Genomic DNA, 6,576 nt, shown 5'->3' on the forward strand with positions numbered 1-6,576 from the left:
TGCAAGCAGTTCTAAGAGTAGAGTCTATATCATGACTTCAGTTACTAGGCACTGATCCTTACTAATATTTATACTTCTTAAGCTCAAATGGTCATATAAATATCAGGCATTATCACAGGTTGTGGACGTTAATGTGTGCTCTCCGCAGAGCCTACAGCAGTGAGATATGAGGTTTGGTAAACTAGCAGTGGCCATCTTATCATTACAGAACCAGATAGGATCCTTACACTGTTCTGCAGAAATAACACCCCTCAAAATGATGATTAAGTCTGATAGTTCACACTACCCAAAATCCTGTATCGATCATTTATCGAAACCCTACCAGGCAAGTCTGATGGATTTCAACAGAAAATTTGATTGGTGAATTTTACAATGAGAAATTAGCCAAAGTCTGTCATCTTCCAGGCTGGCATGTTTCAGCCTTAACTCCAGGCTTGGCCTTGCCCTTCTGAGATCCAGTGAGGCTTTACTGAAGAAGTATGGCCTCAGTCATACAGGCTGGAGATAAACATAAGTATTTACAAGGTTTTCTTCCATGTATGTACAGTGATATTATTGACTTACTTTACATTCATTTATTTAAGTTATCCATCATATCCCAAGTTGATATCCAGTATTTTGTTAAGTTTAATATCATACCTGTCTGACAATTAGGACAGATAATTAAAGTTATGAGATATTAATGAAACCAGCCTCTTCCTGCATTGTAGACTCTGAATCTCACAGCCTCAATCTATTTACTGTGTGACCTTGAGTTATTCCCTTAACCAGACAGTGCTCCCTAGTTCCCCCTGAAAAGGAACACTTATGACCAATTAGCTTATCTAACTGATAAATAAATAAAATGACAATAAAAAGTGTGTTTCTTCTGCATGCTTATTTTATTGTTATAGCACCTCAGATCTGTTATGAACCTGGTTTCTCTTTGAAACTTAACATGCAGTAGAATTCCTCCAAAAGCATGTGTTTACCAGTTTCGAACCCTTTGATGGGACCATCTATCTTGTTACACTTTATTAAATTGTTCCTGGTTGAGATTCAGAAAACCTCATTTAGCTACAAGGCTGACTGCAGCCGAGTATCAGAGCTCATGGTACTATGGCTAGAAACAATTCAAATCACCACGATTAAATATAATCTGCTTACCATTCATGGCAAGCTGTTTACACTGGGTTCAGAAGTTGACCCCATCTCCAGATACAGAAAATCATAATATCTTTCTGCATTACCGAGTTACAGTATGGTACAATGCTTATTTGAAAGATATCCATCACTACCATAAATAGCTGGCACACATTGATTTATATACCCACTGCAGCTACTTTCTGCTGCTGCACTGCATTTCCAGTACCCTAGATTTTGCTAAAAAGTAACACCTACCTGGCAGGGTCTAGGACTCTCACACAAACACACTTTTTACCGAATCACGAATGGGCAAGCATACTTACACAAAAATGCTTTTCAACGAAGCAGCATTTTCGGGTAAGTATGCCTGTTGTGCCAGTCGTACTACGGTGCAGATAAGGGAAAATTCCCTTTTCCCCACTGTAGTGCGATCTCGGATTGAGAATATTAAAGAAGGGGGGTGCAGTGGGGCAGCCCCCCTTACCTAAAAGTTGATTTAGTGTTTTTTTTTTAACACACTTTAGCGAAAGCTCTTTTTCGGTGAAAGCACTTTCGTTAAAGTGTGTTAGGTGATAGTGGATTCGGACTGTTGAACTTTCATTCAACAGTCCTAGATCTACCTGGCTTTATGCTAAACTAAACATTTGCCTTTGCCCACCACTTCATTTCACCAATATGGCAGGCTGTTGGCGGAAACAACTCACTCAGCAAGGGCCACCTGCTCCAAGTTAGCTTGTGGCTAAGCAGAGCTTGCTCATGTCCCTAATTATTCATTGGGGCTACATTTGGAGTGCAGTTTCTGAATAAAATGTTAGTGGCAGTAAATGCAATGAAGCTTGGGGACAGCTGCTAGCAAGCCTCTGACTCTCCTTGTATGAGGATACAGAAGAGTTATCTTAAGCTACTACTTCAATCTGAACTACAGTTATTTAGAATCCCCTGCCATCATTTTACTTTCCTGCTTTTGTGCAAACAGCAAGCAGGCAATATCTACATGCAAAAGAAAATTTCATTAGAAATGCTGACTCCCACAATTCCAACTTCGAGTATCTAATGCTGTAGAATGATGACTCATTTAAGGGTGAAATATGGTGAAACTTGTTTGCTTTTTTAAAGAGGGATGTAATTCACATTAGTACCTGAATGTTTTACATATTAATAGTAATAGTTATATTTGTTATAATATATTGCTTTATTTATGGATTATATATACTGCATCTCAGTTCTCTTGTTTGTTAACTTTGTAACATTTCATATTTGACTGCTGACTTTGCGTTTGTGGCCTGGGTCATGGCTAAAATGGATCTTTGCACTAGTTCACTTACCCAGTTAACAAATATAAAATAAATAAAAAATCTTCTGCCTTGTAAATAAAACATTCAGCTATGGAAATATAAGGTAACAGAAGCTGAAATAGGTCTTAATTTAATAGGCTGAAGTACATAGCTGGGAACAAGCACAACATAGCCAATGGCTATTAGTAGGACTATAATGGAGGATAGATGTTAGTTATTGCTACTACTGCCAGGGTCATACTCACCAAACTATGACAAAAACTTTTATCCTACCCCATTCCAATACTCATTCCTGTAAGTCCAAGTGGGACAGCCAACCTTTACCTATTCAGCACTGGCTGCTATGTAAGGAAACCCAGTAAGGGAATTTTTAAACAACATGGTTATTGAAGACTACATCATTCCAGACTGTTTTTACTTTGTAAAGGATGTGTGGGTTTATGTTGTTTTCAGGAAATTGTTCTTTTGTCAGAGTGTGTGTGTGTGTGTGTGTGTGTGTGTGTGTGTGTGTGTGTGTGTGTGTGTGTGTGTGTGTGTCTGTGTGAGTGTGCATGTGTGCACTCACGTGTCTGCATGTGTGTCTGAATATTTTTCCTTTTCTGTCTGCCTATGTATAAGCTTCTGTCTGCACATGTTTTGTGTCTGTGTGCATGTATTTGTGTGCTTTTTGATTGTGTGGTTTTCATCAGGCTTTCCTTTAAGGAGCATTGGATATTTTTAAATCGAATGGGCAAAGCAGTTTCAAATAATATACAGGCAAAAACAGCTGTACAGATATGTTTTTAAAGAAAGTTTGACCAAGAAATGATCTGAAACTAAATTATACTGCATAACTTTGATTTTGTAACAGAGAAGTAAAAGTGCTTTGTTTTCCTATATCCTGGAACTAATTTTGTTCACTTTTAGTATCACTTTTTACCTCAGCAAATTATGGATCACAGGTTTTAATAATGCAGGGGAAAACTCACAAAATTTATAGCAAGGAGTAAGCAAGGTATACACCTATCTGTATCTTTTTTAAATTCAGAGTCAGCCCTACCACACTGCTTTTGCATGAAGACATGCAGCACCACAGTGGGTTAACTACACAGCAGTGCTAGATGCTAATGAGGCAGTACAGAGGGAGGGACATATGCTAATTAGCCGTGTGTTTTCACACAGCACTGACTGTAGTAAGGCATTTAAGCAGCCAATTGATTTTCAGATTAATACAGCCACTTCTGACCACTCATGCTAGTAAACACAGCCATCAATCATAGTAGAGATAACTCCTGGGGAGTTTTTTAGTAAGACAGTGTTAGGGAATGTGTGAGTATTTGTATGTGAGAAGCTGCAAGTAAACACAGCCATCAATCATAGTAGAGGTAACTCCTGGGGAGTTTATTAGTAAGACAGTGTTAGGGAATGTGTGAGTATGTGTATGTGAGGAGCTGCAAGTAAACACAGCCATCAATCATAGTAGAGGTAACTCCTGGGGAGTTTATTAGTAAGACAGTGTTAGGGAATGTGTGAGTATGTGTATGTGTGAGAGTGTTTCTCCCTGGAAAGAAGCAGTATGAGGGTTAGTAAGGGGATAGATTAGGTGTGTGTGTGTATGTGTGTCTGTAAAATGAATGTGTGCAGGGAGGTGGGGGGGTTGAGGTAGCTGTCATACTTCTACCTGCACCTAGATTAACAACCAAAGCCTGCAACATTTGGTCAGAGGGACTATGAACCACCAGGGATATCTTTTACAGACATGGGTCAGTGGAGCAACAGACAACAGGGATATCTTTACAAACATCAGTTGCAGGGAATATGAGACACCACAGTTATCTTTTCAGACACTGGTCAGGGGAAATGCTAGACACCAGGAATATCTTTAAAGACATTGGTAGGGGGAAACAAAAGGCCCCAGGGATAACTTCTTATGTTATAACAGCACTTACATGTAATGGGAATTGGGTAGAGAAACACTAGTCACTAGAGTGACCTCTTTCATTTGATGTCTTAATGGCACCTAAACATAACAGGGATGGAGGAACACTACACACCAGGAATTACTCCACAGTTATATGCCTTAGTGGCACTTACATGTAACAGGGAGTGGGAGAGGAAAAACTATCCATGAGGGAGGCCTCTTACATCTGGTGCCTTGATGACTCAAACATGACAGGGATGGAGCAGTGACATTAGTGTCTAGGGATACTTTAATTTAATAAGCAAAGCTTTGTGCTGGAAACCACTACATGCCAGTGATACAGTAAATAGCATGCCTTATAGGGATTCAACTCTGTACCTTCCAAAAGAGTTTATTAGTCCCCTGCACCACCACTGGACACCACTGATACAATAAATAGCATGCCTTAAAGGGATTCCAACCCTGTACCCACCTAAAGAGATTATTAGTCCCCTGTACCACCACTGGACACCAGTGATACAATAAATAGCATGTCTTAAAAGGATTCCAATCCTGTACCCTCCTAAAGGGATTATTAATCCCCTGCACCACCACTAGACATCAGGGATTCAGGTGTTAAAAATAAATAAAACCTTGAAACAATAAAGTATAAGAAAACTTCAAAGGGCTTCAAATCCTGCACCTTTGGCACAGCAAACCTCAACATTAACTCACTGCACTGACTGATAAACTAGTGAAGTAGGTCTTTTTTTTTCAACATATAATGAAGATCATAGGCATTATTGAGTGACTGAAACCAGACTGTGATTTACACAGGAGGGGAAAAGGAACTTTAAGCATATCTCACAACTTTATAGCGTATGACATCAAGACAAAATCAAAATTAATGGTATGATAAATCACTCACAGATTATTAGTATTACTCATGGAAACTTAGAAAGTCACTAGTATAATAGCTGTTGCACTGTCATGCATTTACAGATGGATATGATGTGTTAAACTCTAATGTCTGGCGTTAATGACTGTAATTATCTGTGAATTACTGGGTGGGGAAAATTGAGACACTGGACATTCTGATAACAGGGACTGGTCTAGAGTATGTGGCTTGTGTGCATGTGTGTGTTTTACAGAACATCTGTGTGGGTCTAGTTCACATGACTGAAATTTCATTTGACTGAGACCATAACACCGAATTTTCAAAATACTGAAAACTCATTTGACTGAATCTCATTATACTGAATTGTAAGCCACAGACATGTTGTGGGTTTCTCTTCTCCTGAGACTTGCTTGTGATAAAAATAATTGATGTAACTTATAGTGCTGATTGTCAGATTACCAATAGTCATGTAGAAAGTGGTGCTGTAGTGTTTCTAAATCTGGGTATGTCTGTTTACATTTTTATGGAAAGTATCTCAAGTAATATGGTGGATGTTTTGTGCATTCCCAGCAGTAGCGTGTAAACTACTGTAAGGTAAGTAAAAGGTATATGCCCTTTTCCCCACTGTAGTGCAATCCTGGAGTTAGCATATATAGTTGGGGGGGTACCCCCCCCACCTAGTTTGGTATTATATCGTCCGGTTTCTGTTAAGAAGGTACGTAAGTAGTTTTTAAGTTCTGGAAAGAGTTAGGCATTGGTGTTGTAAGTGTGCATGTCTATGGTTTACAAGTTAGTATTTTGAAATTTAGTGTTGTAAGGTTTCAGTATTTTGAGTTTCAGTCAAGTGAGTTTTCAGTATTTTAAAATTTGGTATTTTGGTCTCGGTCAAATGAAAGTCAGTCAAATGAAAATTCAGTCGTCTGAAGTAGACCCGTTGGTGTATGAGAGAGTGACAGTGGTGGTTGCCTGTACTGACACAATGCATCCGCCACTATTAATTACCACAGCAAAGTGCTGATCTACACTCACAGTAGTTATTGTCAATTTAGAGATATGCAAATTAGGCACTAATGAGGTCTTCCCTCATTGTCACTAATGTGTCTGAATACACTGTACCGCATGACAGAAATAGGACCTTTTACTATAGCTATTAATAAGAGCAGTTGGGTTATTTGTCAATTCCTGGTAGATCTAAAAGGCCTTATTTTCATTCCATTTTACAGCACCCACTATCTTGTTTCATTAATTACATGGCTATCATACTAGGCCTACACAGGAAAACAGCAAGAGTCTTTAAGGAATCAAGGTATGAAGTGTGATATATCAGCAGAATGAAGTTTGGTAGTCATGTTGCAGTTAGCAGTACAGCCATGTAGAAC

General features: G+C 38.8%; 1 protein-coding gene across 1 annotated transcript in view; it reads right to left on the reverse strand.

The window, feature by feature from the left end:
* The window catches only part of LOC122788702 (myosin-4-like), a 149,402-nt gene that overhangs the window by 66,109 nt on the left and 76,717 nt on the right, over window positions 1–6,576 (reverse strand). The gene's annotated exons all lie outside the window — the stretch shown is intronic.

The sequence above is a fragment of the Protopterus annectens genome, chromosome 14.part0, assembly GCF_019279795.1.
Source record: "Protopterus annectens isolate FY-2018-M chromosome 14.part0, PAN1.0, whole genome shotgun sequence".
NCBI lineage: Eukaryota > Metazoa > Chordata > Ceratodontiformes > Protopteridae > Protopterus > Protopterus annectens.